The 11,520-nt window shown below is 41.8% G+C and overlaps 1 long non-coding RNA gene across 1 annotated transcript; it reads left to right on the top strand.

Moving 5' to 3' along the window:
* The first annotated feature begins 668 nt into the window (after window positions 1-668).
* Window positions 669-11,467, top strand: LOC148113944 (uncharacterized). The gene is made up of 3 exons (XR_015734318.1): window positions 669-812; window positions 1,845-1,910; window positions 11,209-11,467. It is a non-coding gene; the product is annotated as an uncharacterized LOC148113944 (long non-coding RNA).
* The last annotated feature ends 53 nt before the right edge of the window (window positions 11,468-11,520 follow it).

Below are 11,520 nucleotides of genomic sequence, written 5' to 3'. Positions count from 1 at the left end.
TGTCCCAGCTGGAGTCCAGGGAGTTGATGACTATGCTCTTCATGCTCTCTTCGGATATATCCTCCCCACTTTGTATCAGTTCAGTCCTTGTGGCATTCAGGTTCAGTATATGTTCACCCATGGGAGTCCCTGCTTTATGCCTGGCAGAGTGGAATTCCCTGGATATGCTTGCTGTGGTGGCAGCGCTTTTACTATAGAACAGATTAAATATTCTCTGCTGTATCTCAGACACAGTCAGATAATGGCTTAGGCTGGGGTATACACCTGGTGGGATACTTGCTATAATTAAATAGTAAGCCCTGTGATGCAAGCAATCTGTTTCTAAAGTCCAAGGTTTTGTGGGGGGGTCATCAACTAAAAACAGTAGATCCTCTTTTAAAAATAAAACCTGGAGTTGGTGATTCCACTGCATGAGGTTCGATCCATCTAATTTAAGAGTGGGAAAGTTAGCTGGTAAATTCCCTGAGTTGTGTGGTGAATTACTCACAGTCTGTTGCTGCCCATGGTGTCTCAGGTGACGGAACTCACAATATGGCTTGGGTATGCAGTTTGCAGCTCTGTACAGACTTGGATTTATGTTCTCTCCTTCTCTTCTTGCTGGAGCCGACTGAGCACATGCGAGGCCCATTTCGCTACTGTAGCCGATGGGGGAGTAGCTGGCTGTTGCTGCTTTTAGGCCTTGGCCTAGGCCTCCAGTTGGGGGTCCCATCTCACTCCTGGGGTGTCCGGCTTCATCTCTGGAGGCAGGCATCCATCGCTGGGCGTCCGGATCCATGCAGGGGGCTGGAGAGAGGCGAGGAGACGAGGCGGTCGTAAGTCGAGGACTTCTGGGGTTCTGAGGCGTGGCGGCTGCGGTGGGCCCCGATCCTTGATTGCTGTTCCCTGGGCACGTGAGTAGGCCGGGCGGAGGCCGCATGGGGGTTGAGTAGCAGGTGTGGCCTCTTCCCCTCGGGCCTCTTATGCTTGGTGCTGCGGGTGCTGGGTTCGAGTCCTGCCATCTGCATGATTCAAGCATGGTTGGTGCCCTGCGGTTGTCTTCGTGGGGGTTGGTCATCGTGTGGAGTATCTGGGTGTGTGTGCTATCATCGATGGCCCCCCCGTAGCCCCCTCGGTTCACGGCGGTGTCTCTGGGGTGCATGGCTGGCATGGAGGGGTTGCGTGCAGGGCCTATCACGGCTGCTGGGGCCTCGAGTGTCTTTCTGCCTTCGAGCTCGGGAGGTGAGCTCCAGATGCCTTGGTGTGTCCCTTCTGGGGTGCCTTTGGCTGTTCCCCCATTTGTTCTGGGGTTTCTTTCATTTCCCGCCATTGGATTTGAATCCTGGCTCCCTATTGGTCGGTGGCCATCCCAAGATGGCCGCCGGGAGCATGGTGTGAAACTGGAACCGTTTGGGTCTTGGGCCTCTGTCAGGGGGTATCTCTGTCTTACCGGTCTGGCAGCCTCGTGGTCTTGCTCCTGGGGGCTCATCGCTGCTCCCTGGTCATCTAGAAGGTCCCAGAGCTTCGCGATGAGTTCATCCTTGCTTATGGAGGCTTCTATCATTTTCTGTATGATGTCCTTTAGTTCATCTCTCTCGGGTGATCTGTCTCTGGCGTGCCTGGCTGCACTTCCTTTTGGCCTCACGCTTCTGTTTGTTTGGTCCAGTTCCTCCATCTCTGCCATCAGCCTGGTGGTGGACCTTGTGTTCATCCTTCCTTCCATTTCCGATTTTGGTTCTGTTTATTGGGCATAACCGTCCTCTGCTGCCATTTTGATAAGTAAGTTTTCCAAGGATCTTGCCCAATAATCACAGACACGATAGGCCTTGAGTTCAATGTATTTATTTACTCCATTTCTTTCTATTCAGGTACTCATTTGGAACTGGTCCTGGACTTCTGCGCACAGTCTTATATATGGAGGAGGTGGAGTCAAGGTAAGGAGGGGTTATGGGAAGGGCTAAGTGAGGGAGGAGGGATCAGTGGGTCAGTCTATGCAATGGTGTATACACAGTTAGGCATTTACTCGTAACAAAAATCGTAGGCAAGAATAAGGTCAAAAGGAAGGCACACATATTTCAGTGTTGGACCTGAAGCAGAGGTGGGTTTCAGCAGGTTCTGACCAGTTCTGGAGAACCGGTAGCAGAAATTTTGAGTAGTTCAGAGAACTGGTAAATACCACCTCTGACTGGCCCCGCCCCCATCTATTCTCTGCCTCCCGAATCCCAGCTGATCGGAAGGAAATGGGGATTTTGCAGTATCCTTCCCTTGCCATACCCACCATGCCATGCCCACCAAACCATGCCACGCCCACCAAGCCACGCCACAGAACTGGTAGTAAAAAAAATTGAAACCCACCACTGACCTGAAGGTATTACTTATTTATTTAATTTAACTTACTTATTATCCAGGCCTATTTCAGTTTAGTTTCAGACCAGGATACTATACAAGAGAATGTATTATCTAGTACATAGTATCCCCAAGTAGTCACTTTGATGTATTAATTTATTTCCTCAATAAATAAAAAGAAGTGAAAAGCAGGCAGGCATATTTCGGAGTCAAACCTGCAACAACTTGAATTGCAATTCAAAATGCAATTGGAAGCTCATAAAGGCACAGAGATTTATGGCAGAAGAAACTTTGGCTCCACATTTTTGAGATTCTTCATCATAGTATAGTAGTCCATGTTCCTTCCTGGTATATTTTATTTGGCTGTTGGTCTCTCTCTATTACGGGTTAGCAAAAGAGCATGAGAAACTTTATCGTCCATCATATTGTTAACAAACGGCCTTGTAAAACCCCTCATCAGGTCATACTTACTTCCCCCCCCCTTGTTCTATTCCCCCCAAAGTGAAAAGTAACAGGGAGAAAAACAGCAGAACTGTGCATATTCCTAGGACAGTAGGAAGAATTTGGTTACCTTGACAATCATCTAAAAAAAGGGAAGGAAGTGGGAGAAAAGGAAACTGAGAATAGCTGTAGAATGGGTTTGCCATCGTTTGCTTGGTTAACTTGAAACACTAACTCTCAGTGACATCTATGGAAAGAGCAGGATACTAGTCCCAAAGGTGCTTTTTCAAGAGGCAACTGGACTTCCTTTATTTTTCCTTGAAGACATTTTACTTCCCATCCAAGAAGCTTCTTCAGTTCTGACTGGATGGTGGGGAATGGAAGGATTTATATGGCAATAAAACTTATCTTATCTTATTTAGCAGGTGCTAGAGTGATGCGAACAGCGTGCTGACATTGTGATGCAAGTTCTTCCATGTACATGATGATGTCACAAACATACGACACTCCAAAGCAGGGGAAATTGTAGTGTGACATTGTTTTGGTCATTTTAATGAAAGCAGGGAGAACCTTGTAGACACTACTGGTCATGTCCTCCCAAAAACAGAAACTTAACCAGTGATTAGTCAACCTAACCTTTTTACTTCATGGAGGGAGTTTTACACTATGGAGGGAATTAATTCTGCATTTTGTTTCAGGAAATGAAATTGCTGTGAAAGCCACAGACATTATTTTGTTCTATTCCTTGAACCAAAGCTATTTATGTGAAATGATAAACAGAAGGGGTATACAAGTAGTTCTCAACTTACAACCATTTGTTTAGTGACCAAAGTTACAATGGCAACAGTTATGATAATTTTTCACACTTATGACTGTTGCAGCATCCCCATGGTCATATGATCAAAATTCAGACATTTATTTATGATGATTGCAGTGTCCTGGGATCATGTAATCACATTTTGCGACCTTCTGACATGTAAAATCAAGTTCACTTAACCATATCATTAACTTAACAACTACAGTGATTTACTTAATTGTGGCAAGCAAAGTCATAATATGCAGCAAATCTCACTTAACAACTTAGCCATTTTGGGCTCAGTTGTGGCCATAAGTCAAGGACTACCTGTACAGCATTTTCTAAACCAATCACCACACTAGCTTTTTTGTTTGGGGTGGCAGAGGATCACTCTGCAAAAAGTTGCAAGTGAAACCAGAAAAAAAGTTATTAAATATAATTCATTTGCAGGTAGCCCTCAATTTATGACCACAATTAGGAGCAAAATCTTGGTCTTTGAATGAAGTAATCATTAAAATGAGACATCCACATGACCAGGGCCGGATTTAGATGAAAAGAGGCCCTAGGCTATTCCACTTATGAGGCCCTTTCACCTATAGTGAAAGTGTAATTTTAATTTTTCTAACAATTTGAATGTAGGCCCCTCTTGATCTTGAGGCCCTAGGCTGAAGCCTAGTTAGCCTATAGGAAAATCCGGCCCTGCACATGACTGCTTTGCTCCATGACCACAGTCCTGGCTCTTCTGGTTGCAATCAGGAGTGGGATTCAGCCGGTTCAGTCTGGTTCGTGAGAACCGGATGCTAATTTTACATCTGGTTCGCCAAACCAATAATTGCAAGGACTGGCTGACCCCTCCCATTCCTCCCCTCCCTTCCCCTCCCAGGAGTCTCCACGTGGCCCGTTTTGGATGCAAAGTAAGTGCAGGGCCCGTGCAGAGCTTTGGGAGGGCGAAAAATGGGCCTCCCAGAAGTTCCAGGAGTCTGGAAACGGGCCCGTTTCCGACCTCTGGGGGGCCTCCAGAGCATGGGAGAGGCCGTTTTTGCCCTCCTGGAGGCTCGAGAAAAGCCTCCGGAGCTTGAGGGGTGGGGTGGGGTTGAAACCTTCAAGATTCAGAGGAAATAAGGCAAAAACTCTCCAGTGTAGGGGATGCAACACTTTCAATCCACTTGGACTGGTCAATCTTCTAATGAATAAAGACATTTTCAAGGAGGGTGGGAGCAGCATATGTGTATCTGTGAACAACATTAGACAAGTTAAATATTAGAAGTTGCCTTCTTCCACCTTGGCACAATTGATGTCTGCTAGCAAAAAAAAAAAAAAAAAAAAAGCTCCTTAGGAGCAATGCTTATTAAGAAACTAGGAACATGTTGTCAGGTGCAAAGCATCAGATCCAAACATGAAGTTGCAATTAAGATTAATTGCTCACGCCTATACAGAAAAATCTAGTCAACTAAATCTAGTCCATACAAAATTGGCACCAGATATGGGTCAATGGAATTCAAGAGGGTTTGAACTTAAAGAATTTGTGGCAACGTAATGATTTTAGACTAATGATTTGCTTAATTCTGCCCCCCGTTCTGCCTGCTCTCCTCCTACACAGTTAAGTGATAGAACTGCATACATAAACCAATCTCTGGGCACAAAATTTTGAGGAACCAGTGATGTTGAAAACATGGGAAAAAATCTGGGTTCAGAATGTTAAATTCACACAGTCGCAGAATTTGAGAGAAAATTTTTATAAAATGTTTTATAGATGGCATTTAGACCCCAAAAAATTGTCGTGTATGTACCCTAAGGTTCAGCCAAAATGTTGGAGATGTGACTGTTTAGATGCTACATATTATCATGTTTGGTGGACTTGTAGGAAAGTTAAGGCTTTTTGGATAAAAATTTGGTGGGTCATGCAGAATGTTTTGAAGAAAAAAATTCAATTTTCTCCACAATTGTTTTTATTGGGTATAGTTAAGGGTTTTACTTCGGGTGAACCAAAGTTGATATTGTATATGATAACAGCTGCGAGACTATTGATAGGTAAATATTGGAAGAATGAAGTTTTGCCCACGATCGAGGAATGGATTCTGAAGATGGCCAGTTTTGCAGAGATGGCGAAGATTTCAGCATTTTTAAAAGACTGTTCACAAGAGACTTATGAATGGGAATGGAAAAAGTGGATAGATTATGTTCAGAACAAATATCAAACTAGGAAGTATCAAATAGCTTTTATTTGAAAATGATATTTTAAGATAGAAATATTTCAATGTAATGAAGATGGAAAAAATTATGAGGGGGAGGGAGGGGTTCAAGTTTTATATAAGTTTTATACTAAGGGTTTTTTTTTTACCTGATATGAGTATATTGTGTGGAAGTCTGGGGGGAGGGGAGGGTTAGGGAGGGCTAGGGAGGTTGGGAAGTTTGGGGTGGGCTGAGGGGGGGGGAAAGGGGTGAAAATGTAATTGTAAAACTTTTGCAATAAAAAAAAACAATCTTCCATTTTTCCTTCTAAACATTTTCTAACTTAATTTTTTAAAGTTTTCTTATTTTTAATAAACTGGGTATTTCCATAAGCAGATTGCTCACAAAGAGGCCTGGTGTAGCCTTCTATTTTTAATAGGAGCTTACCAAAATTGGCAAATAGATTCATTTACACATAGAAAAGCAAAACTTCTGTAAGAGCTAAACTGGGCTGATTGTGGGAGAAAGTGATAACAGACAGGACTTCCAGCAAGCCAGCAGGCCTTGAATGTTTAATTCTTTAGCATTCACTAAGCCACGATAGGCATGGCACTCGCTGTTCAAGAGAATTAGATTTTTAAAATAGGCTTTTGTTGATGCTAAACAGGAGACAATCCATTGTGCTACAGGTAGTTCTCGACTTATGACCACAACTGAGTCCATAAATTCCGTTGTTAAGCAAAATAGTTGTTGTGAGTTTTGCCCTATTTTATTATTTTTCTTACCATAGTTGTCAAGTGATTTGCTGACTAGTTTCGGGAAAGCTAGATAGGTCCTGAAGGTGTGCTTGTGTGAGTGTTGTGTTGTGCGTGATGTCAGAAGAACAGAAAGGAAAAGAGGTACAGCCTCCATTTTATTTATTACATTTGTTTCCTCCACACCATTATCACAACACTTGAGTTTCTCTTCTTTCTCTGTTAAAGAGCAACTTGGAAAGAGGAGTCTAGATCCATTTTACATGACCACAAAGTAAAATACAGCATCTCCATCATCATTAACATCTCTTCTCCCACTTCGTCTTACCTTTGTTTTTATAGTTTTCAATGTTTTTACTAAGGATAATGATAATTGTTTTAGATATTTATTATTTTAGCTGTTGCACAAAGTCTAGAGTCATTTTGTTTTGTTTTGTGAGATGGGAAGCTATATAAAATGGGCAAATAAACACAGATAGAGTCTGAAGTGAGATATAACCTAGGTTCATATGCCTGCCACTCACGCAAATGGAGCTACACATGCCATTTCTGCCACTTGCATGGTACCATCCCTTCTCCCACTCATCCCCGCTGACAGTCCGTGTCTCATATCTATATGAGAAAAAGACTGCATGACTTTTTCTTTTTGCTTGCTTGTTAATGCAAGGAAATCCATCCAGGTAACCACATTTCTTTGAGTCCCAACTAAAGGATCTTGCTGGAAAGAGAAACAACCATCATGTTACGGTATTTGCAATAGATGGCCAGGACCTACCCTGTTTCCTCCAAAATAAGACATCCCCTGATAATAAGCCCAGTTGGGCTTTTGAGCGCATGGCAATAAGGCCAAGCGCTTATTTCAGGGTTCAAAAAAATATAAGGCAGGGTCTTATTTTTGGGGAAACATGGTAATTATTAAAAACATGTCTAAAAAAACCCAAGCTATTTTTTTCTTATACAAAAGGGAGTAGAGTCTTAACAAATAGGAACCCTTAGCCATTCTTGGCTTGCAGCTAATCAAGATCAGCCCTGTTTAGTACCAGGATGGGAATAAGAGTTCACCTAAACTAACATCCCACCTTCCCCGCCCCAAAACAAAAATCTTCCTGGAAGAAGACAATGGCATCCCATAATGCCAAAACTCTTCCATAGTGCATCCAAGAAAGCAGCATACAGCTCATCCTAAACCTACGATCACAATTGAGCCCAACATTTCTGTTGTTGGGCAAGACAGTTATTAAATGGGTTTTGCCCCCATTTTATGTCTTTTCCTATTAAGTGAATCACTACAGTTGTTACATTAGTACCATGATTGTTAAGTGAATCTGGCTTCCTCATTGACTTTGCTTGTCAGAAGGTCACAAAAGGTGACCACCTGACCCTGGGACCTTGCAACCATCATAAGCACGAACCAGGGGATGTTGTAATGATTGTAAGTGTGAAAAACAGTCATAAGACACTTCTTTCAGTGCCATTATAACTTTGAACGGCCACTAAACAAATGGCTGTAAATCAAGGACTACCTGTGGACGCTGTTACCAAGAGCCCCTCTAAAATGGGTGGTGTCTTTACTTAATGGAAACAGACATTATTGGAGGAAGGATGCTCATTTTACAAGTTTTTTTAAATGTTGGATACAATAATTACATAAAAGGAAGTCAGGCCATCAAAGAACGAGGTGGCTGGACACTATCAAAGTTGACACCAGCCAGAGCATAGAAAAACTCAAATAATTTGTGCAAGAGTGGAAGTTGTGGAGAGAGCTGGCCCATGGAATCCCCAAGAGTTGGATTAGTCTAGATCATTGGTGGGTTGCCCCCGTTCGCACCCGTTCTATAGAACCGTTAGTTAAACCGGCGGGAGGCTCCGCCCACTGACCCTGACATCATCAAAATGCTTCTGCGCTTCTGTGCACAGCCACGTTGTGAACCGGTAGTAAAGGTAAGTAGAACCCACCCCTGATCTAGACAAGACTAGACGAGAACAGAAACTTGTTACTTTAAGCATACACTAATCAGCACATATTAAAATGAAATTTTGTTGCATTCAGCTCACAAAAGATAACCATTATGCATATCTCCTCATACACACATATATATATTGCAGAGAAACATCACAGTCAGTGGTGGGTTCCTCCCAGTCCGGTTCGGCCGAGCCAGTAGCGGTGACGATATGACGTCACCGAACCAGTTCTGCCCCCCCCGCCGCCCTCCCACCCCCCTCCACGTTATTCTTACCTTTTATTTGGTCCCACCCCAATCTATTGCTGCCTCCTGAGTCCCAGCTGATGACTAGAGGGGAAAAAAACTGTTTAAACTCTTGCCGCAGGGCTTCAAAGAGCCGTCCTCCAGCTGATCAGTGTTAAAAGCAAACAAATGAGTTGGGTCGTAAGTGCGAGGACTGGTCGTAAGTGCGAGGACCTTCCAGAAATGACTCTGACCAGCTAGCCACGCCTACTTAGTCACATGACCTCTAAGCTACACCCACAAAATAAGCCACGCCCACAGAACCGGTAGTAAAAAAACTTAGAACCCACCCCTGATCACAGTCTAGTTTGGATGTATATGTATACATGTCAAAAAAAAAAAAATGAATCCTGCAAGTTTACAAGATGGATGGCATAAGGAACAAAGCTGTTACAGAATCTAATAATCCTGCAATAGATACTTCAAAGCCTCCTCCCAGAGGGGAGCAACAGAAACAGATTGTGTCCTTATCAGTCTCTGTATGGACTTTCTATCTGAGGCACTGCTACCACCAAGCCAAACAGTGATGCAGTTTGTTAAAATGGTCTCAATCGTGCCTCTGTAAAAAGTGGCCAGGACAGAAGGAGAAAGATATGCTCTTCCCATCCAATGCAGGAAATGCAAATGCTGGTTTGTACATTTCACTAAAAGTGATGTATGAAGAGACCAAGTCTGATTGTTAGTTACGGATAACTTCATATTCACCATCATCATCACAATAATGACAAGGATGAGATATACACATCTGTTCCAGCCTATACTTGGAGCTAGTTTACCTTGCCAGAACACAGGAAGTTGCCTGGATAAATGTGACATTTATAGCATGTTAATTCATTTCTGCTGTCAATGATTAACATAGCTGCTTCATGAAAAATTGTACTGATTCAATACTTGAGGAATAGGGCTCCCTGAAAATATTTATTTCAGGTCTGTTGAACATTGTACTCCAACAAAGAAGACTTGGGATTTCGTAGATGCTTAGGTCCTCAACATAATGTCAATTATGGTAAATGAGCAGCTTTGAAAGACAGCTGGATCATCACTCTCTGCTAACGTTCCCTTTCTGGGGATTTCCTGTCATTTTTCATTCTCCCCTTTGATAAATACAGAGCGTCTAGAAGAGCAGGTTAAGTCTCCATTTTCACCATAAGGGGGAACCATTGGCTTAGGAATGAAATGGCTGGTCATTGTGGGAATCCTATTCTCAATGTCTAAATGAATTTGGCAATTGCTATTGCTACAGATATATTCCTCGCACATGAAGAAAAAAGAAGTTACACAAATATAAACCAAAATTAAAAATGGCTGCTGTTTGAATTGTTTCGAGTTTCATACAAGGCAAAGAAAGAAATTCTATCAGCAAAATCTAAGTGTGGGAGGGGGGAGAATGTTAGGTTTTTGAAAAAGTGAGGTAAAATTTGCCCTGTGATTTAATAAGTTCAAGATGGGAATGTAACATCCCCAATGGAATATAAAGCTTGTTTTTTTTACAAGGAAGGCATATCACAAAGGCGAGAAGCTGGAATGCTTTTTTAAATTCTGCTTAAAATACCTTCAGCCTTATGTGTAAAAAATACAGGAAATATTCTCTGTTTTTGATTTTCAGGTCCCAATTAGCCATTTTATTTGAATGGAGATTTGTTTTGAAAATGGATAACAAAAGGAGATAGGGACACTCACCTTTTAAAAATCCTCTAAGATGCCATTGTTAAATGGCTACTCCTATTTTTCCCCCTAGTTACACCTTCTTCCTGGATTGATCATTCAATCATCACATGGAATCTGTATAATTCGGGAGAAGGGCGGTATAGAAATTCAATAAATAAATAAATAAATAAATAAATAAATAAAGTCATGATGCTAAACCATCAATTGGAGTTGACCATGCAATGATGTCACCAATGGTAATTTAAAATAAGGCTAAATCAATATCAATTTGCTCTTATTAAATGGCCCCAAAACTAGAAAATAAAAATGTTTTGGCACTGCCAAAAATGTTCACAAAAGCACCAAGTTGATTTGGCTATCCGTGGTTGATCATACAGTCATTCATTCTTAACGTAAGAAATGTTTATCCAGTAAATTTAAAGAACAAGCAGCTTTTGACTAACAAACTATTCCATCCATTGTGCTATCATTGATTGGTAGCTGTCAACATTTATTAAGACAAATGGCTGATTGTTCACAATCAGCCTGAATGTCCATGTTCAACCTTCTACAGCCCTAGATATCTCCCAGTGTCCTTAATAATTCATCACGTCTTTAGTAAATGTTGACATTTAATCATTTATTGAATGCAGGTTGTGGTTTTTAAGAGTTATCAGAAAGCCTGTTGGACATCAAGTCAATGGGCTTGCTTTGGATGTTTACCAACATGTCTTGGCAAGTGATAACATTCAACAGTAAATAATGATAACAAAATGAACTATGGAAGAGATGCATTTTTTATTTATTATGTCGTTCATATATTTTGCAGGTAGGGAGGGGTCCCTGCAGCAGGAAGAGGCAACCCTGCAGACTTGAATCTTGGCTGTCCAAAGTCTGATTCAACTAGGCATTTCTGATTCCCCTGAGAGCTTTTTCCATGCATTGATTTACAAGCCATATCACTTTATTGCTAAGTCTGGGAAGAGTCAAATAAAGGAATGGAAGTAATTAAAAAAAAAGACAATGAAAAACTTAATGGAGTAATTAATTCAAGAGAGGGGTGAAATCCACAAAAATAAAAAATTGTATCTTGATACATTTGTTCTCTGAATATTTTTTCCCCCTCATCTGTCTGGCTGTG

Source organism: Pantherophis guttatus, chromosome 4 (genome assembly GCF_059756535.1).
Source record: "Pantherophis guttatus breed Tessera chromosome 4, ASM5975653v1, whole genome shotgun sequence".
NCBI classification, from domain to species: domain Eukaryota; kingdom Metazoa; phylum Chordata; class Lepidosauria; order Squamata; family Colubridae; genus Pantherophis; species Pantherophis guttatus.
The sequence above is the reverse complement of the archived record's forward strand: the minus strand, read 5'-3'. Positions and strand labels throughout refer to the sequence as shown.